Source organism: Xylocopa sonorina, chromosome 3, assembly GCF_050948175.1.
Source record: "Xylocopa sonorina isolate GNS202 chromosome 3, iyXylSono1_principal, whole genome shotgun sequence".
Classification (NCBI taxonomy): domain Eukaryota; kingdom Metazoa; phylum Arthropoda; class Insecta; order Hymenoptera; family Apidae; genus Xylocopa; species Xylocopa sonorina.
This window is the reverse complement of record NC_135195.1, coordinates 12,359,901-12,382,615: the sequence shown is the minus strand read 5'-3', so window position 1 is coordinate 12,382,615 and position 22,715 is coordinate 12,359,901. Positions and strand designations below refer to the sequence as shown.

Here is a 22,715-nt window from a genome sequence, read left to right as displayed (position 1 = left end):
TAACAGCGCGTTACTCGCGCGCGAGTACACCCGTGTCGCCCCGCGTATGCCCGCCGTGTACGCGTATGTACATACAACCCGATAAACCTTATCCCTCGTACAGCCTCGTATCGCTAACTTCTCTCTCCGAGCGAGAGAGGAACGAGAGGAAGGAAAAAAGCCGCGCGGGCCATTTTCGAACGTAACCTGGCTCGTAAACTAGAAGGGTAATCGTAGAAACGGAACATTCCTCCGGGGATGTTCGTTACCCCGAGAGGAGAGCGCGAACTCTTTCAGCGTGGACGTGCCGTTTGGGTAACGAGTCCTCGTTGAGTAATACGTGAGAAATTCAGAAGTTCGTGAACGGAAAGGGAATTGGGGAGCGGATCCTGGACGAGGATGGTGGATTCATCGCTGTTGGACATCGGTAAAATTGTATCCTCGATTAACCCTTTGAGAAACGGTGCGTACGATTATGGTGCATCGACGTTAAAGAATAATTCGTGAACGAGGACACATATGTTGGGTGCGTAGTTACTCATTCGAAGCTCATTACTCTCAGAACTGAAGACTTATTATTCATCGATGTATATAGACCGACGGGGGAAGGAGGAACGTTTAAGTATACACCGAGACAATAATTCATTCTAAATGAAAAAAACAAATATTATAATGTAGCGTGCAGCGGCCTTACGAAAGTATCAATCAACTTGACGTGTCTAATAATAGAGTTAATATCCGTACGGCTGTTCACCTTACCCCGATGCTGGTCATTAAACGTATTACTATGGTAATCGGTGTACCTTTCCATTTTGTTACAGTATACATTTTAATTAAGTGGATTCCCGCATTAATCGCAGCGGATCCCACAGGTACACTTCCCGATCGAGCACGTCAAGAAAGGATTGAATTAATAATGGTACCGGCTCGAGGGCCATCCATCAAGGACAGCCCTTTCGTTCCTCCGTAAATTATATTCATTTCTGTGCTCCCAAACCACGCATCAACAATTCTCCTTTCACGTACCTGGTCGCATTATTTATATATTTCGTAATTGCTTACCCCTTTATTTAACTTCCAAATTAATAAAAAAACGTGTGATCTATATGATGCATAAAATCATACTATATTATCGCCCCAAGTTTAACATCTCGGAAAGAGAGCGCGCGAGTTTGAAGAACGATCGTCGAACATTAATAATTAATGAAAGATGAGCAATGCTATCGTGCTTCCTGACGCACATGCTGTCTAACGGAACAGGTGATCAAGCAGTTTGCGGAAATAAACGAGCTACACCCTCGCGAACCGCACGCGAAACGAAACGGAGTAATTCGAACGTGCGTCATTTTCGAGCCGCGAGAATAATTTTCGTAATCTACGATGAGAACATAGCTACTTACATTGAATATTATATATTAAAATTGCAATTAATCGTGCGATCAATAAAATGTCTTCGAGACTCGGTATCAGAATATCAATAAAAATCGTGTCGCAATTTCAGCCGATTTTCAAGCAACCCCCGGTTTACTTTCTCTCCCAGTATAGCATTACAGTAGGAAGAGACCAGGCTTGAACAAACGTAGTATCCGGTATAAGAGCGGGTATCCGCAATTTTCCTGAAAAGAACTGGAAAGACAAGGAGGGGAAGAATAGGAACGGGGGTGAAGAAAAAAGAGTATATTGGTACTCAAGAAGCGAAAGGAAATATCCATGGTCCGGTCACATCAGGTTGCATAATGCCAGCCTTGGGCCTACCGTGGCTGTTTACTTAGGGCGAAATGTGGTTTGTTCCTCCCGTGACAGGCTACACGCTAAGCCGTCTTCCTCGTTGGGATCGAGCCTCTTCGTAAAACCTTACGATCGCTCTATCCTATCCAGGGTTGTAAAAATCTTTGGGCGATCATCTCGCGTCGTACAATAACCGCGCCGATAATGAGGCAATATAAGGAGAAGGCTAAGACCGGTCGTTTATTGACGTTTTCTCGCTTAAATGCTTCTTAGCCTACATGTGCTTCCTTCATATTAAAAACTATGAAGCGCTTTTTGATCCACGCGCAATCCGGATCGAGGATGAACGATTTCATAAAAAATGTCCCTATCTGACAATTTAATTATCCAAATTGCAGACATTTTGGGCTCTCTTTGGAAGATACGCGGCGTTATAAAATATAGCCAACTTTCTTTCTGATTTTTCCTGTCATCCAACCGATTCAGAGATAAGTGTACCACGCAGCGTAATCTCCGGAGAGTATTCGAACTGCATCCCTTTCCTGAGAAAACACGCAGTTAAACACGTCCGGGGGTAGAAGTGACCGGATGGACGTGAGAGAACGAAGGCAGGTCCAGTGCCACATGACGCGCCGTGTGAAACTTCACAATGTTCCGTGTCCGACCGTCCGAGCGCTCTATTTTTAAAATCGGAAACACATTTCCAGCAGCCCTTCGCTGTTTAATTCGAACGCGGACACCGGGGATCGTTTACCACCGCCACCCTTAAGTGGTCGACGGTAAACAGTGTCGAATGACGTTCACGCGGGAAGAAGCGCCGTTGCGGAAGCCGCTAAACGCAAAGAAAATAAACAGGCGGGTGAAAATGTAGAAATTAACGCCAGCGACTTGGAAAACCCGTAAAACAGGGTTCGCACGTGTGCGTCTTCGCGAGTTAACTCTTCCAACGAAATGCTGTTCGAACCGCGATGGTCTCAAGTTAAATATTTATTCTTTTGCGCACGGCTAGCTTGAAATGTAAATTATGACTATTCTCCTATTACCGACCAATTTCCTATTCGATTAATATCTTTCCAGTGACTCTCGAAAATACCAAAGAATAGAAAAAAGCCGTTTCATTTCCAGCTGGATTAAGTCAGAGATTTTTCCGAATATATACGAATATGATCGCGGTCATAATGGTCCAAAAAGGGGAATACGGTTCCCACAGTCCAGTTGACGCATCCACCGTGTCATCTTGCCGTTACCTGCTTCGCCACGCAGGTGATCCACTATACACGGTTGCGAAAATTCGGTTCGGGACGTTACGAAATTTTCCAAAGATCGCCCACGCGAGACTCCCACGGTCGAGACACCCTCCTATTCAAATAACCGGGAAAAATTTCGGTGAACGCGACGATCGCGTCGCGCATTCCGAAAGGAGTGATCTCGAATCGATCCCACGGTTTACGCGTGCACACAGAGAGTCCAACCCCCTTTTTCCGGAAAAATTGCATCTCTCAATGGACGTTTCACGGTATCCCAGGTTGGCCAGGTAACACGATCGGGAACGATATTTGAATGGTCGTTTACATAAGAGACTGCCGCTGTCTCCCTGTCGTAAGAGATGACTGGTGGATCCTTTACCTGAAAAGGGTTACGCCAATCTCTTATTGGGTTTACTCGATGGGGCCGCGGCTGATCGTGATGGATCGATCTCGAATCCGTTGTCGTGTAGTGACAGCAGTTTTCTTATTTAGCGATGGGTAACCTAACGTGAAATGGGAATTTTTCGTAATCTATTCGGTGGACACTACCATTTACTATCGTTCTTGTACGGATATATAGTATAGAGAAGTTCAAGAAAATTTAATTTAAAAATTCTAGCATTACAGTCGCAGAAGTTTTCTATAAAAAATATGGACTACATAAAAATATTATACGACGCGTGAGGAAGAATCGAACTTTTGAAAAAGCTCGCGAAGCTTGAAACAAACATATTTCGAGCGCGCAGAAACGCGGCGCGTCGCACACCCGACACGATGGTCCATAACCGGATACGAGTGGTCGATGCACGCAACAGTTTTCCCTGAAAATAACATGTTCTGGGAGCATCGTTCACCGCCTCGTCGATGTTTTGCAACCCGAAGCGTGGGAACATTCAGCGCCTCGGTTCACCCCCATTTTTACCTGTTCCGGGAAGAAAGGGGGGCGATTTGCCGAAGATGAAATACTATCTGGACACCGGGGGATGAAATTAGGCAGCTTAGCATTCAGAATGGACAGGGGTCTTACAGGCGGTTTCCAATAATTTTCGAAACGTAATTCCCTTCTGCTGGCCCGTAAAGGGTGCTGTTCGTACGAATCGCATTATTACCGCGCTCCTCGATCTACAACAGGCCGCATAATAGGATTTTCCATCGATCGAGGAACGGATCTTGAAAGATATCGACGGAAATCTATGATTAATCTGTGAAGTCAGCCGGCCATTCACTGGAGAAGTGGACGAAACTTGGTTGTGAATGGCGTTGTACGACCATTCAAGCACATTGTGGAATTTTTCTTTTAGATTGGAGACGTACATATGTGAATCGTTGTAATTCGAGCAGAAAAGAGGGTACGCGAGTAACTGTTTCTTAACGTTTATAGTATCACGTATATTAGTACATGTTAACCCTTCACTTGCTATGAATCGCTACAGTAGTAAAGTTCTCAAAAGTCTACCTAAATTAAAGTGACCACTTAAGATTTCTTTGATCAAGAACAACGCCATAATTCACCCCTTTCACCTGTTTCAAGTTACAAGCAATTCTACTGGTACTTTGAAGAATATAAACCGATAGGTTCACGCCTCTTGTATTTAGAGTAAACAGTAATACACAGGACATTAGAAACGTATAATAATAAATTGAATAGTTCGATGACGTGGTGGGGATTACTGGCTGATGGCCTTGAACGACCAATTGATCTCAAACAGGCTATAGCCCGGTGAAACTACCTGACCGCTTCCATAAAGCGACCCAAGCCCAATAATTCAAAGCTGCAGGAATAATTCCAGAACTTTAAATGCTTCACTAGCTGAGATTGAATTTCAAAAACTATAATAATTTCTTCTCTCTTATAAATAGCACAAGTAGCACAAATTATTGATTCTAGAAGACTATGTACAATGAATATTTCTCAAGTCTAAAACTAGCCAAAATGACTCTTCATCTTCCCGTATCTCCTTTCGTCCCCTGTCAAACAGCATTTTTAGCCATATAGCCATTTTAAGAAAGCAGATATTGGACTGTTTCGTCCACGACACGGCGTGACAGTATCTGAAATCTCGATGGTCGAAATCCGCGTCCAGGTTGCCGTCCGTCGAAGATCGTGCCAGGAGGACTTCCCACGCGGCACAGGTAGAATCCAGCCGGGCCCTAGGATTGTATTTCACAATTAACAAATATAATATTACTCAACCCACGTCCAAACCCGCTTGACCATTTCCCGGCGAAGAAACGAATCGAACGACGGTTTGGACATCGGCGACCGAGCTTTTCCGGCCTACCCACCGCTTTTCAACGACCTAACCCAGCAACGATTACGTAAACACTGGAAAACTGGTCGACCTTTCCAAAAAAAAAAGACCAGTATCGAGTTTCCATTCAAGTGAATAATTGTCAATGGCACAATGCAGCGGCTTTGAATAATCGACGTGATAAGGAAAAAGGAAGGAGGATGTTTTGTGGACAATTTTAGAGAAAATGTTGTACGTATCTTAATCCTTTGCGCTCCACGACTTTTTCAGTCCGACGGCGCTGCAACACGAGATAGTGAATGAATGAAAGACAATTATCGGAGTACAAATTCTGTAGTTGCGTTTGGTGTGATGTTTTATGCAAACACTTACCAAGCCATTCTGAATTGCCGGAATCTTGTAGGCCATCGCTGCTACTTCCGGATTCACTGTCTATTAGTCTAATTTTTCTATTTCTCACATCCGATACGTCATCACTGTTTACACTCGCTCTACCACTAATTTCATCATGGATAGATAAGTTTCTAATCAATTCAAAATCAGACGCACGTTAAAACTTTAAAACAAACGGTGCAAAATTTCGCGATACGTGTGCTTCCTACGACCGCCGAAGCTGTACTAACGCTAGATACGTCGTATTCAGAACTACAATCGGAAAAAAATTTTACATCACAAAGTCACTTTCCAACCGAAGACATAAACATATTCGCGAACCAATACATCGCATCTATCAACCGGAGATAACGAAATTCAGCGTAAATACAGACGCTCGAGTTGCCACACGAAACATCGTCGCGAGTGAGAGTCGCCGTTCGAGCGCAAAATGTTAAAACTGTAACAGTTATAAAAGTAAATAAAATTCCGTTTTGTAGTTCTTACTTTCAAACTAGAGCTTTTCCACCCTCTCACCCAATTCTACCTACACCCCTAATTGTACAATCTAAAAAGAATGCCACGGTTAAACATAATATCCCTCCTCCCCATTTGTTGCACCCTCGATCCAAAATGCAAATGACCATTTTGTTTATTGGTGGTTCCGGACATTTTTTTCTTTCCTATTCCATTTCCACGAGTCTCACGACGAGACTATTCTGTGGATTTGAATTCCACGCGCGTCCAGGTACGGGGATTCGATGGTACCCCGCGGAGTGGCCACAGGTAAAGGGTTGGCAGAGTGATCATGCCACATAATGAGCGTAGCGACGTTACGACCGTAGAGAAGCGGTCGACGCTCCTATGGGTTCGGAACTAACAGATCACTGGGACTGTTTTACCCCGTTGTTCGACTGGCCTAACGATCGTTGATCGTAAAAACTCTACAATATCTGGGTGACCCGTTTCGCGACAGGCAAACGTCCAGAAGGAGAGAGCCACGGTTTTATAGGTAAAATTCTAAAACACACCAGGATCACCTTAATGGTCATACGCGTGTTCCAGTTTATGTTCCACGCTATTATAGTTTATTTATTTATAGTGACCACCCCTCAAAAAACCGCGGCTGTGAGCTTGAAATTCGTGTTCCACGAACGATGGATGCGACGGTGCTTCTCTAGTGTCCAGTTTGCTTCTTTATTTCCAATTAACAGGACGATCCTTGTTAATTAACATGATATCTGTTTGTACGGCCCTCGTCCAATTTTCGTTACACACAATGCTCAAATTGGATTCTCTGCCCCGTTCGTGGTACCCACTGGGTGAACGCCGCCCGCGTAAAGCATCCCCGTCACGCGAGAGGGATGACGGACGTTTGTGGTTAAGACAGGAAATTCGCACGATTTAAAAATGATCGTTTATATCCTTGATTTTTGTTTAATGTTTCTACTAAGGTCGATAGAGAATCAGAAGAGAAATGAATGTTCCAACTATAGGGGTTGATGTTTTGAAATACTCGCCACAAGTACCACGCGAATGCCTCTTAACGAGAGTCCACATAAATTCCCAGCAAATATCGAAGCGAAATCTGTAGGAGTATTTATTCGCTAAAAGAAACATTTCCAGCTGCATGAAGGGAAATTGAAAGAATACGTCAGAAACGGTGTCATAACATTTTGGAACCCCAGGGTTGTTACAAAATACCGACACTATTCGTGGTGCGACGATCGGTTAGCGATGATCCTCTAGGATAGGCAAAACCAACAGATTCCCCTGTACGAGGCTGAAACGGCTAGTAATCCTTTAGCATTTCCCGAGTCATGTTCCGGTTTTGTTCGCTGCCCCCGGGGACCTGACGCACTCCCGTGGGAGAGGCTTAAAGAGTTGCAGGCTACGTCCCTCTCGACGCATGGAAAACTATTCTTCAGATCGGATTTTTCCCCGGGAGATGGTAAAAATTCACTGGGATCGAAATTTATGGATTCACGTCGGATACTGCGGCGACGTGAAACCTTATTCGTCCATCACCCAGCATCATAGCGAAACTCTGAGAATATTCTTAAACGCGATACCAAAAAATGTCTATATTTGTTCGTTACTAATAAAAAACAGTGAATTTAACGAATTTCATTAAAAAATGAGCGATTCCGGAAAGCTGAATATTCGCAAAAACACTAGTTCCCTTGCTCTTGAAATTGGTGCGGCTGAAACTAGGTGGATGGACCCAGGGGTAGAGCGTTTTATGAGGGATGAGTTTTACGGGCACGCTCGCACGAAGACGTCCCGTACCCGGCTAATTTCCGTTTTATTCGTTTAGGGTGTCTTTTCATTCCTGGAATAACCCTTGCGCTTCCGAGAAGGTAGATACCCATTACCAGGAATAAAGATTCGAAGTCTCATTGTTGCCGTGCGACGTTGTGTCCGGCTCGCGTCCGCCAGGGCATTTCTGAGCTCGCCCGCGGGCAGTGTCGCTGTCCGACAAAAGAACACGAAATGGGATTAGAGGTAAAACTGGCTGTTCCAGGAATTGAATTTTTAAATTATTTTACAAAAGGTTAATTAGCCGCGACCAGGCTGCGAGCCTGTTAAAAGAGATCGACGTCATCACCTCGTAAAAACGTGGAACAGGATCAGGCTCCATAATGAGGCGAACGCGCAAGAGGAGAACGTAAAACGGTTTTCGTACCTTTTTACGCCTTTTCGTGAACCACCGTAGGGGTGGACAACGACGTGGACGGACGGGTACGAGTGACGCTTTGACTATAAATTTTTTTTTTTTCCCCGCCACCGCTGCGCTCCGCGGACGCTGACAATAAAAAAAAGACTACCTACCCTTGGGTCTATTCATTCTAATAGCATTAAGTCGGATTGGGGTAAAAACCGCTCCATTTTTAATTTCGACGAGTTGACTTCGTCGGTCCCGGTCGTAAAAATCTAGCACGGGATTGCCGCGGATTTACGATTCCCATTGTCGCGACCCGAAAAAGACTAGCCTCTGCTACGCGACTGTTTTGTCGGTGCGACACGCAGCGAGTTTCCATGAAAACGTTCGGCCAGTGCGCTCCGTACGCGTTAGCCGCAGGACTCCACTGTTTTCGATTCGCGATTTTGTTTTCGTTGGTTATTCTCCTTTTTTTTTTTTTGGATGTTCCTCTTTTTTTCTTTTTACCTCTGTTTTCCGCGGCCCGCACGAAATACTGTACGTGACGGTGCAGCGTCGGATTGCTCGAATTTGAATGTTGCTGCAGAATCTATTTTTTCTCTTTGTTTCGTTTCGCGATAGAAATCACAAGAATTCGTATGCGAAAATAACTCGTGTATAAAGTATTCTGTCGTAAATTTTTTACAAGTCATTCAGAAGATTCGCGTTTACGGTTTGCCTGGTTAAAGGCAATTTCTGGGCGTACGTCGAATTCTGCTCGATCCCCCCGGGACTTTCGACGCGTGACTGTCTCTCGCGTGAAAAACGAGAGAAACAGACAGGAAAAGAGAGCAAGAGAGAGGATAGAAGATGGACCCAAGTGACGATGGGACAAACACGCAAATATTGTGCAGCGTTGTCGCAATATTATCGTTCCGAAAAGACGCACGCACCAGCCAGGCCACGCTTTGTGCCCGTGGGTCGGCTTGCAAACAGATAACGCGCGACCCGAGTGGTTTACCGGCTAGTCTTGTTTGGCTTACGGCTTACCAAGATATCCTGCACCTCGAGGAACACGCGTTGCTTGTATAGGATCATCGGGGAAACTCGCGAGGAACCCGGATGAACTCGTTTCACGAGCACGTTCTCCCAAGTTCCGTCTTGCGAATCGGGACTGATTTTCTCCTTCTACGTGGACACCTCTCCGCGAGACTCTTCTGTTTCGCACCTCTAAGGAACCGTATACACGCTAATGCAACGAAACTCTTTCCTGTTCTCAATAATCTAATAAAGAAATGAATTTTATTCCATTTTTTACGCGATCCTCCATTTCCTACCCCTACTAAAGGTTTCCTTAACATTTGATTTCACGTGCTCGACCAAAAGATCGGCATCGTTTAACCTCCGAAACAGAAAGGAAGAATCTTGTACTCCCAACAAGAACGACAGTTTTCGTCAAGGCCGACCTTCGTGCTCCAGAAAACGTTAAACCATGCGACAATTTGCCGGACACGTACCGGTCACAGTTGATTCATCGTCGGCCTTTTTCTGTTTTCCCTAACAGGCGTGGAAATCTGGAGCAGTCCCGTTTCTTCCTTCCCTGGCTTGCCTCTGACCGCTACCTTCCGACCATAGGAACTATTCGCGTGATTTGTGGCACCTCTTAGGTCGGGAGACCGATACGAACATGGAATACCACCCACCAACCAGATGCCTGTTTGCATATTTCTCTCGGAATGAGGGGCCCTCTTAGATCGGTATCGCTACAAGTCAATATTTTGGAAACGTTACGCGAGTAGCGAGGCTACGAAGCCTGCTACGAGTACGTTCGCTCGTACTGTTGGAGTTCACCACCTTTCAAACATTCGTTCGCTGTACCAAGAGATAGCAAGTTCGAGAGGCGCATCTCGAATTTTGAATTTTGCAAACGTTTCCATCCTAATGATACGCGTCCACGAGGAAGGTAGAATATATAACGATTCCTTGGGAACTCGAGCAGCCGAAAATTTCCTCGACCAGAGAGAGCTCTCACCGCGTTCCGACCCGTCCTCTCGTTCCTTTTTCCGTTTGAAATAGGGCGAGGAAAACGGGGAGCGCAAAAGAACATTGCACGGAAAATACTTTATGCGCGCACGAAATTCAGGGCTAACCGTCGCGAAAAGAATGAACGCATTCAGCTACGGGCGTAGGCACGGGTGTCCAAAAGACAGTTAGGTCTGTCCTAGTCTCATTGTTCCAAATATCGCTAAAATACGGAAAGCATAAAGTCATAAACCGCATTTTAACGTTTTTGCTAGTCCTTCGGACGGGAAGACCGTAGACCCGAAAGAGGAGCATGCAAATCCACCGTGCACGCCAAAGGGACAGAGAGCCATTGGGAAATATATAATTCAGACCGTAAATGGCCCTCTTACAGACTGGTAAAACGGTTAACTTTTAACGTCACGGCTTAGGTACGTGGCACGGAGGCGTAGTTTCCATGCGAAACGGAAGAAGCGACGAAAGACACGACAGAACGTATTATCCTTTGATAAAAAACGCCTTCGAGATGGACGAGAGGATGCCGGGCGGGAAAAAAAGGCGATACCAGGTGAAACTCGTTATTAAGAAAAACGAGTCATAATGGAAGGACGTGCTTGAAAGATTGATAGTCAAAGGACCAGAAAGGCAGAAGTTGGTGTAACTTTGCTCTCTATAATTTTATCGGGGGAGGACTCGAGAGCGAGGACGACCAGTTAAAAGCTCGATCGATTAACGTGGTAAATGAAATTCTAGGTGGGATTTGTGAGATGAAAGGATAAAAGTCGGGAGTAATGCTAGGAAAAGTAAATAACAGGGTGCGCTAGTGGAAATGGTAGTTTTCGAGCTAAAATAATGTCGATAGTAGACGGTTTTCCTTTTTTCTTTTTTTTTTGCTTTAAGTTAACGTAGAAATGTATCAATCGAGCATAAGTAAAGAATCATGAAAACATGATAACCATCGTCGTGGTTGTACAAGAACAAGACGAAACGTCCACCATTTGTGATACTATATTTTATTCACTATTCGCATCTTAAAGTCCATTCTTCGAAAAGAAAACTACCCCATACCCTTTCGGTCGTTTCAGCAGCAATAAAACCAGCCTCAGCAGAGACATATCCAAGGCATTATATTCCCGATCGGAAATATCAAACCGTTCCGCGAATCTTGTTCCAGTATCGGGAAATAATGACCGCCGTATCAAAGGAAACTGGAATGATCCCATTTCGCGGCGAGTCTACCCCCATCCGGTGTATAAAAAAGATGTTTTATGTCGCAACGCAGGTGACGCGGAGGCGGCGGATTCGATGGGAGAAAAATGGAGAAAGAAAAGCCATAGCTTTCACTTTTCTTCGTCGACGTTATGCCGCTGTTTATGATCGCGGAAGCTCACGAACGGTGCCACAGCACCGTGATCCTCGTTACGACCTCGTAAAGAAACCTTTTAACGTGTCCGCGCAAAGCTTTCATTCGGACCAACCTTCGATCGAGGTTTCGCTATGGCCCCGGCCATGTGTTTATCCGTTTTTCAAGTTAGATTTATGTATTGAAAGACCGTGATCGATGTAGCGCGATGGAAGCCTCCCTTTTAAGGGTGGAATTAGATATTTTTTAAGTAATCAGTCGTTTGAATTAGAAAATTGCATTTTCTTAATGAATAGCGTATTCTAATCTTTTCTATCTCTTCTGCAAATACTTGAGAAACGATTCACTCATCATCCACGAGAATTTTCTCACATCTCTCTCGTCAGCTTCCGTTCTCATCGCGACTGACGCTTGGACCACGAAGAGTCCCACTGACCCGAACGAATATCGCATAATTCTTTCGTAATACCGCGATAAGCCGAGAAGGGTGGGCCTTTCTCTTCAGCAGGACTTGTCAAAATAATGTTTGCCTAGCGCGAAGGCCTCGCAAGCGAAGGCAGAAAGCTTTGTCGGCCGCTCGTCTCGCTCAGGGACGCTCCACCCACGTCAGTTATGAGAGTTATGGCTGTTATGATTGTCATGTTTTGTCAACTCCTTTGTCAACGACAAAAGGGCTGGCAGCCAGAGGATCATGAGCTTTCCGGAGCGCAATGGTCGTAGCCAGTGCCGTGAAGTCGACGCACAAAGGTGTCACCGGAAGTTTTGCTAGCGCTAAATTCGATACGTCATTCGCGCGAGACGCTTCTCGTTGTTGTTCCTTCTCGACTAGAATCCTATTTTTCGCAACGTGACCGTGACTCGATACATCTTTGCGGTCGATCACTTCGATTACAGTCTCGAGTCAATTTTTTTACAAATAAAGATAAAATGAAACAAAATTGTGCTGTTCAATTAATTGGCAAGTGACATCAAGACCAATTACGCAAAAGTAACGCCAGCTCGCAGTCCCTAAGGAGACGAACGACCTAAAGAGAAATAATTTCCAGCGGGACAGGGCAAGCTACGTACACCGAACCAAGGCATCGAGCGTTTAATCTCACGCTTGGTTCCCCGTGATCAACGTGAATCACGTGGAAATAAAGACAACGGTTGTTCTGCGACCCCACGAAACATCGACGATTGATTACACGGGGGTGTAGCCTTTACATTAGAATTGCAGCATGAACGCCGAGGGTCCTAGGTACACTGAGAGATCATTCGGGGAGATCTACGGCCACGGTCTATTTTCCGAGACTATTAGTCCAGCGAGTTAATTCGACGGTGGTAGAGCTATTCGGCAGTGAATAGAATGCGCTGGATCGTACGGTAGTGTGCTCGTTTCGATGAAAATCTACTGCTAACGGAGGTACCATTAAATCGTGTCTGAAAAAATTCTTCTTAAAGACAAGTTTATGTTATCATTCGTTTAATGTGTGAGTATACACAAGATCTCCACGTACGAGCGATTATTAACTCTTAACTGGATCAAATCCTTACTTAACTTCTAACACCTTTGACACTCGATCGAACGAATCAATTTCTTAAAGAACGAAGAACACGCCTAAGTAAAAAGCGTTACCAAAGCGTAAGAAAAGCGCAACAGCGCCTAACTCTTCGCCCGTATCTCGAACCACCCTGTTTCGTATCCAGTACGGGCCTCGCGCGTTTCGTCACGGACGAAAAGCGACCACAGAAAAGAAATGGCCCCGCATCGCAACGAGTCGTCGCCATGCAGCATCGATGTTCCCCGATATTTTTATTACCGTGGTCCGATCTGGATTGGCCGATGCCCCCGCGACAAAACCACCCTCTCGACGATCGCACCCTTGCAACGGAATCGAATTCGCGCCAGCCGCGCAATAAATCCCGAGTGGCTCTATCATAGATTTATCATAGTCACGCACTCGCGCCTGGTCCTCGATAATTGCGGCGTTCTGCCGCGCTTTTCGGCTGCCCGTCTCCTTTCCCGATCGCCACGAAGTGGCTAAGGGGACACTCGATGGGGGAAGACGTCACGAGGGTGAGAAAAATAATGATTCCGGACATTTTTCAATGGATCGAGGGCGTGAAGGGAGGAGCAGTTTCCTACGGCGAGAGGAAAAGCTCGATTCAGGCGATCTCTAGCGGATGGCCGCTTTGTGACGGCACGTACGACCGCGATATCGCACCTGTCTAGACAGACGTTAGTTAATCGCAACTATAGGATAATTTGTTCAGTTCCAAATGTCTTGAAGTTCAGGTTTGCAGTAAGGAAATTTACTATCGATTTTAATTGGCAATGTATCAGCTGCTTGTATCAAGCGTGAGTACGAAAGAAAGCCACCCTCGATCCGTAATCACTCTATATTCCCGTCGTCTCACCAAGTATCTCAATTCAGAAATTTATCTGCCAGAGACTACCATCCACGAGTGAAACGTCGCGCGAAAAAACAGACAGTGGAGATTCGAAGCCGACCGCAGGCATATATTATACGAGCCGAGCTTTTTTCCCGGCGAGAACCGTTCACCCTCGTGTACCAAGGTGCGACCCCGATGATCGCCGTCATCTTGTCTCCGGGGCGAGCCATCAACGCGTGCTGAGCACAAGCTCGCCCCGTTATTTTTTCTCCTCCCTTCCTCTCGTCGAACCGCCGCTCGTTCCTCTTCCTTCCATCGGGTATCCGAGAACAACGGTGGTCCGCCCCTTGTTTTATCTAAACTCCCTGCCGTGTTCCTCGCGTGGCTCGTCGGTCTTCTCTGTCTGCGGTTATTGGGTACCTGACATCTTTGGAAAGGGGCACGCGAGCCAACAACGGATTCTATCCGGACACAAAGGGAGAAAGGATAAGAAGGATAGAGTAAAGAGCCAGGCAGAAAGGGGTGACTGCGATCGGGCTCTCTTGCTGTGGTTTTGTTTTCTATTTGCAACTTTAGGTGTTTGCAAAACAACGAAATGTTATAGGTATACAAGTTTCGCTTGGTAACTTTGTGTCTTGTTAATTGAAACGCGGGTCGAAGTGGAAATTTAACTCTATCGCGAATAGTATTGAAAGAGAGACTAATATCGCGGCGTATTGTATTAAGAGTGCACTCCATCTGGAGCAATTGACCCTGCTATCTGGAATAACCGTGGCTCAGGTAGCTACGTCCCTGACTAAGCCACACGAGCCAGATAAGAGGTTGTACTAGAAGCGAACGATCAGATCTTAAAAGATCGTCCATTAAGGTAACCCTAGCCCTCTCGAGTGGTACCACGACTGCCGCTCGTCCATCAGACATCCTTCCACGACCCGTAATTGGCGAACTTCAGACGAATAATTTCCATTCGCCAAGATCCTCCGGGGTAATTATGTGATACATCGGATTCGGCTAATGGGGAATACTCGAGTCCCTCGGAACGGTGTAATCGATGACATCGACTTGTTCGATTCGCGATACGCGTCCTCGAAACTCCTTACTTCTCCTCCTATTACTATCTTCTCCTTTTTCTCTCTCCTTTCGATATCGTGAAATTGATCGGATTATTAGCGAATATCTGTTTAGGAAAGAGATATTCAGCAAACGCTGCGACGAGTATCCGCTGAGCTTGAGGAAAGGCTGATCTTACTGCTCGTCATTGTTAACTGGATAAAATCGTGATACGCGTTGACTCTATAAATTAAGATACGAAAAGGGATCTCTATTTTTTACAGGGTATCGATGGAAAATAACGCGGCCAGGGGTAGAACAGCGTCGTTCTCTCGTTACCCCGCACGGCAGCGCGCGGTTTTCTGAACGAGTAACTTAATCCCATTTTCCATCGGAGACAATAAACCACCGAGCGTTTGTATACGCGGTCTCGTGGTAGGTATTTACGTGCATCCAGTATACACGTTTCTATGGGAGACGAGGGAGAGACATTAACTAAGGGCAGATGCTTGACGCGGCGTTAAAAAAGCGGCGAGAGCGCGTGCCGGCATCAAACGACTAAAAATACTCGAACGCCCCCGTGAGCAGCGGCCACGCCCGCTATAAAGTCTCTCCACGAGCCTACCTTAAAGCCTCGGATGTATCCCAAGAGCCCTCCCTAATCTCTCTGTCCTACCGTGTTTCGCGCAACAAATAAGAGCCACTAATTCTCGGTAATTAGTAGCTCCACGTCCGTCCGCGGTCGCTGCTAATCGGCGTCTGTTAAGAGAGAAACGCGAGAACCAACGGGTTCATGGAGCTTTTCACGCGTCCTCTCTTCTCAGGACTAAAGAGGTTCAACGATTTTGCAACCCCTCGAACCTCGCCTCGACTGTCCACGGTAAATAAGCACCACCTTCGACTTCCTGCGCGAGTACCCCCTCGAGTTCTGCCTAGACCCGTGATCGTGGCCCATAAAAAACATCCTCGACCATGGAGAAGCTAAAAGGAAGAGACAAGGGAGCCTGTATCGGGACGAGCGCGTGCCGATGACACATTGTCTCCCCGTTTCTCGAACCTCCACGTGCTACCTATCCCGTGGACGTCGGTTTACATATTTTTAACCACTTTTTTCGAATCCGGCACCGGCGCGCTCTCTCTTCTCCCCTTCGCCGCGACGATTCCGTCGGTACGCCGCCGGTGCGCACGCGGGCGCGCGCGTTTCACCCCAAAAGCCGGGTATTTCTGGTAGGAAAAAAAAGGCGAAAAAAGCGCGGATTCGTTACACGCGCGAGGGTCGTTCGACGATGCGTGCAAACGGCGCTGCGAACGGTCCAAAATCGGTAGAGGGACGAAGAGAGAGGCTAGCCAAGAGCGAGGGAGAGGGAGGGGGAGAGAATTGTGAGCGAAAGATCGAAAGTTTCGAAAGGGAAAACCACGCATCTGCGTATGCTGCGCGTGGAGGAAACGAGGCGAAGGGGATGCAGACTGTTTCTGAAAAAGTGGAAATTTAACGGGGACGGAGCGCAGGAAGCGCGGAGGGGGAACTGTGCGCTCTTATTTTATGTTGGGCGCGTGCGGGAACAATGAGGGAATATCTCGAATCCTTTCATCGATCCCGTGGCCGCGTATAAAAAACGTGATCGTGATATACTCTTTCACGCTGACAATCGAGCCTGCATGAGAAGGCACTACCTCTTTTTGCGGTGGTTTCATCCTTTCGAAGGTATTGGGTTAGCAAGGGAATCGTGAAGGACTATTTGGACTATTTTTCTGCGTCAGGGATAAACGAAGCCTTGATTTTTTTTCTGGTAATTATCGTTCGATATCGTTGACGCGACGATGACTTTCATAAGATGAAATCATCCCTTAAGAAGCGAAGGATCAGAAAGTATAAAGGAATAAACAGTAATGTCGTTTAAGGGAGGTCATAATCGCTGCGATATCATTTAAAGCTACCACTAAGCTATAGTTGGGATCGTTAAAGGGAAATGGTGTTAATCGAGAACGCTATAGTCGTAACGAGTATGACGTTATTCGGGTAGCCAATCAAGAATCCGTGTGCAAGCCTAGATCGGCTTTATGTGCCATAAAATGAGAATTGCCGCCCCTCTGTGAACGACAGCAGCCCTCTCGCGCATAAGATACATGTGTATCCCACGTAAATGGTCAGCTAGCTGGCCTCGACACGTTTTATTAGGCGCACGGGTACGGAACCATTTCCCGTATGATCGTTACTCTTGAACGCTTGATTGCAATTTCTAATTATCAAGACATTAAATGGCTGTGACACCTTTTCATATAAATTTCATGGTAGAATCAAATCCGGGGAACATAAATTAGAAGTTTAACTAGGCAATAACACTGTATCTTAAAGAAGAAGACATAAATTTCTCGCTAATGAGATAGCCATACAACTGTGCAGTAACTTATAATATAAGTTTCCGATTAGGTTCGAAGTTAAGCATAGTTCACGTCGACGATTACCACCTTTCCTCGTACCACGAATATAACCACATGTTTCACACCTTTCGAACGTTAACGAAACTTGTTAGATACCGAGATACGAGCGTGCGAGTAGACAGGTAGAATGGAAAAGGTGCGCGGAGGAATCTTCAGGTGCAGCGGTCGGAATCGGATCACAAAGAATTAATTCTGAAGGACACGTGTGAGAAGCCATGTGTCTCGTATAATACACGAAAATCGAGAACCGGCTTTCGCTCCCATAACAGAGGGCATTGTCACTTTTCAGGCAAATAACGATACGCGGCAACGGATAACGTCGGCTTTCTGATGTAAAATGGCGGCTGCAACCGCGCGATCGTTGTCGTTAGATCGGTCGTCGATTTTAATCTTCGTCTGTAAACTTTTAACGAGACACAAAACGCGTTTGCCTTCTTCATTCCGTTTCACGTATCACGCGGCAGCTGTGTCGCGTCTAATTGGGTACGTTCGAAGTACCAGATCAATGGAAAACGATCCTGATTTCAGCCAATGAAGCCGCAGATTGATGCACGAATGGCCGTGTTGTGACAGCGGCAGAAATTAACGCCCTTTCTTTGGATAAAGGGGTGAGCGGACGTCGCTGAACACGAAACCCTTCGAGGGATAGGGTTGTGCAAGGGTTGAATCCCAGCGATGGCGGTGTGCTTTACAAAATGGTGGTGTAGACTTACGTAATGCATCTACTCGTATTTAAAGAGTAAAATTTACGCGGAAACAAGAAAATTGTTTTAGAAGCAAAGTGAAAAACGTTTGAATGAATCAATACAAAATATTTCCATACAATTAATTATCGTGATTTGTAAATGAGACAAAAATCGTTTGAAGGAAAACTTGAGAGTCCCCTCGCACTTAATATTCCGCGATAGTTCCTCCCCGTTTCCTGTCCTCCCAAACTTTCCACTTTTATGAACAATGGCGAAGTCAATCTACTTCTGCACATGAATATTCCTGGTGGAGCCGTGACTTGTTTCCTGTCGCAGGGAATGTATCCTATATCCGTTGGTGGGCCGCGGCATAAATTTCAAGCCACCCGAAATATCAACGCGCGCGGCCCCCGTAACTCACCGGAAACGTCATCTCCGCACAGGAAAGGTGCGAACCTGGCTGCCTAATGAGAGACCCCCGGCTGCTTAAAATGCCTTCGACGATCTTTTTGGGGTCGAATCTTCCGCAGCATCGCTTTGTTTTAAACGCGTTTCCGTTATAACGGTGTTCTGCGAGGTCACGCAAAATTTATCATTTGCATTTAACGCCAGCATCCCTCTGCTCGCCATTTCGATGATTTAGAACGCAGGAGGTATTGCTACACGAACGATCGATACGGTTTCTGGTAGAATTTATCGTTCTTCGAATCGATAATTTTTCTTCGAACATCATTAGCCCATTGCGACTGTCTACTAAAAAGCGATCGAACGAAGATGACCGACTATCTGTCACCGAGGCAAACAATTAACCTAACCGATCATCGACGAGCAATGGAGCAACTCATTCACATCCAGCGTTCGCCGATAGCTTCGCGATAACATCACCGAACCAGGCCACAGACGTCAGGATACCACCGGTCCCACATAAATCACGATCATCGTCGGCTGCGCTCGCAGATTCGACGCGCGTCGATCGTGCATATCGGCGGGACCGAGCGATAAGTTTATCTGCACGGCGACATGGATGTTGCGCGGAGCGCTGTGTCTCGCAGGCCTCCCCGAAATCAGAGGCGACAATGGCGCTGGACAGACGGCCATTGAGCTTGGACAATGAGCAACGTTAGCGGCGATGCCAGCCAACCCCCGATCCACAGAGAGGCTGCCATTCACCCTCTCCGTCTCTCTTTCCAGCATCCCCTTTGGCCCCTTCAGGCTTGTCTCCGCGACCAGAGAAAGGAGGGGTTCGTTGTGCAGATTGCACAACCGTCCGACGCCAGCTGGCCAACCCCTTGACCCCGACAGGGTGGACGTGTCCGAGTCGATCGTGAAAGCCCTCTCTACGTAACCTGGCACGATCTGACCGACAGAGGGTTGAAAGAAGAAAAGGTGTCCGGCCAGCCGTTACTCTTGCCACTGGCCGAGTCGTGCGCCGCCATTAAACCGCTTTGGAACGCGAAAGATCGCGCGAGAACGTAGAGAAGGGTGGAAGAGAAAGATCGAGAACGTGAAACTCGTCGCACGGATGAACACTGGCGGAGGGTTGAGGCCAGTGGGCATCTGTTTGCCGGTGATCGTCGTTGGAGTTTTGGGCTTGTCGATCGTGAGAAAGGGGAGATGATTTCGATGACTGTGCATGCTTGATTGGGACCAGTTTTAATTCTCTGTAGCGTTACAGGAGAAACAGTAATATCTGTTTACGTGAATGAAGAGAATGGGTATCTGTTGCAGCACAGTGATTCCGAAAAAAGATCGCATTTCCGGTCGTGCACAGAGGCAACACGAATAACAGATAAAACAAGCAGCCGCGATGGCGGCCGTTTGGCCACGGGGTTGCCGGAATGAGTCAGAACAGCTGTACGCTCTTCTACGGTCGAAAGTTTTAGCATTAGATATCTCTCCGCTTCTGTATTCCACGGTCCTCTCTCGCCTACCTTCGAAGGAACTCTTCTGCTTATCTGCGCCCGACGGAAACAACTTTTCCGCCACGAGGCCACGACCATTTCATTCGTTTCTTTCCCCTTTCTTCCTTCCGTTTACGCCGGAAGAAAACGCTTTTATCGCTTTCAAAGACTTCTTGCTTAACGTTCCGCTTTTTGAACAATCGGATTCTTAAATAGCCCTCCTTATGCGCGAAGCTGAACTTTCGCCATGCTGTTTTTGTAAAACTAAACAGAAATTCTTGGTAACGACTCTTTGCATCGTCTCGGTTTGTACGATACGTTTTTCGTGCATCTTACAAGTAGAAATTCCTCGAGTAGAAATTCCTCACAAGAGGGTGGCTGTTTGTTTAAACGCCAGAGCCCCTCGGGTCTAAAAAGACCCTAAAAAGGCCCAACGAAGGTAGTATACGTAATCCTTTTAGCGACACTAAGGCCAGTACTAAGCAACGGCATAAATTCCACCGCAATCCAATTATGATTGCACACTCTCGCCAACGCGAGACCCAATTTGATTTCCCCATAAAAAGTAAAACATCCAATTGACCGCGAAGAACGTTGTTTTCAGCGCCAGGTACTTTACGATGTACAATTTCTACGTGTTCCATCGACTCCGGCCAGCCCCCTCCTCCTGGCCCCGACTTTTTTATGGGGGCCTCGTGGCAGACCCCTTTCGAGGCTACCTGAACGCGTGCGGGGCACGTTTCTACGTTGGGTTCTCCTCTTTTTTAACGGCAGCCAGCGTCCGCGCTACCTGGGATCACCTCTCTGCCGCCGCAGACGAATTAATATGTCGTGTAATGGATTAAACCCGGGCCCCCATACCCCACGTGAAACGACGCACGCGGCGCAACCCTCTCTTCCCGTCGTCACCGTGGATGCGTTTATACCTGCCATCTCTCACAGTGGGACGTAGATCACTTATGGTCGGCAGACGCCATACGAGAGGCAGCGAATTCTCGCTTCTTTTTTCCCCACAGACCGATCCACGGGTTGTTCTTCTGTGGATTGGGGGGAGTGAATCGATAGGGTTGTACCCCGTCGACCCTTTCGTCCTTTTTCCTTTTTTTCGCTTCTCCTCACACCCCGAAACGCGTAATTGGAAAGCGATATATATCCTTCCGCGCGATAAAAATCGATGCTTTATGAAGTGGCACCGAAACACCGTTCCCGTAAAAGCGAGGCCCGAACGAGCGACAGTGACAGGTTGAAAATGTCATAAAAAGTCGATGGTATTTACGAGGCGCCACCGCGTCACGGAGAGTAACGACGAAATAACCAAGTGGACGTTTCGAGTCGGTTATTAACGCGTTTAGGGTGATGGCGATCAGTGGACAGATCGTGGTTAATTAGAGTAATGGATCGGTACGACGAGCTTTAGGGCTAATCAAAATTGGATTACCTAGGAACTTTTCGGGGACGTAGTGATATATTTTATATTGTTTTAGAAGCAAATGTCTTGAATTTTACTTAGTTAAAAAAATCTGTATCTGTAAGATCATGCGCTCAAAACCGTCTCATTGATCCTATTATTAAGTGGAAGTACGATATCACGGTTCGAGTCAATGAAATTATAATCTCCATTCCGTCTATAATTACATCTCGCTTGTTACCCTCCGAGACGGACGGAAAAACTGTCTCCAGTGGAGCCTCCAGTTGGATTCACCTGTTCGAAGGGGTTCTAACGTGTCTGTCGTCTCCTGTAACCCTCTCTATCTCACTTTGGATGCACGCGTGTGCACGGCACCTGTTACAGGGCCCACGGTTACGCACATTGACGCGGATCATGGGGTCAGAAACGTTTAGAGAGAGGGTTGGAAAGGGCGAGACTGAAAGTGGTCGGGACCTTGGCAACCCTTTTCCCCTCCTCTGGTACTCTCTGGGCCTTTAGCGAAGCCGCAGGTATACGACGCGCACACTGGCACCTTGTACCCGGAGATCGTACAATAAGGCCTGAGAGCAACCCTTTCACTGGGTCCAGCATTATGTCACTAAACGATCTCCTACCACGAAAGGGGAAAAAAGTGAGCTCGCTAGAACAGGTTGGGATCGTACGCTAACCCCTTTCAGAATGGTCGCTTGTAGCCCAGAAAATTTTTCCCTTTATACGATCCCTTTATTTTCGTCTATTTCCACGATAGGTAAACCTGTTGCCCCGTTGTCTGCCGCATTCCGTTGCTCACGATCCGTGAAAAAAGGTCTGCATTTTCTGAGGAGAAACTTGGGATGATATCCATCAGAGTGGCTCAGCCCGTGCATGATTATTTGTGCTCCACAAGTGCCTTCCACTAAAATTGAGATACCGTAATGGAGCACATCGCACGCTCCACATTTATTTCCAAATTACTTTGAATATTTCGCTGCTAACTACTACTCGTTCAATCGATCGGATCGATCAAAGAACCGAGTCCGCGGAAATTCACTCAACACGTCAAAGCCAACCCTCGCAATCCTCTCGCAGAGTCAAATAACAACGATCGAGATTCGAGCGTTGCGGGCGGTCGGTCTGGGAAAACAGGGTTGCTAGCCCCGTCAGAACGGTGGTCCTGGTTTTGTAGAAAAACTCGAGCGCTGTTAAAAGCCAATAATTATCGGTGCACGCGATGATCGTGGTCGTGCC

The 22,715-nt window shown here is 46.6% G+C and overlaps 1 protein-coding gene across 1 annotated transcript in view; it reads left to right on the top strand.

Moving 5' to 3' along the window:
* Positions 1–495: 495 nt before the first annotated feature.
* The window catches only part of LOC143433614 (WD repeat-containing protein 55 homolog), a 128,482-nt gene continuing 106,262 nt past the window's right edge, over positions 496–22,715 (top strand). The window contains exon 1 of the mRNA XM_076911047.1: positions 496–500. The gene's annotated coding sequence lies outside the window, so the exon portion shown is untranslated. The remainder of the gene's footprint in view (positions 501–22,715) is intronic.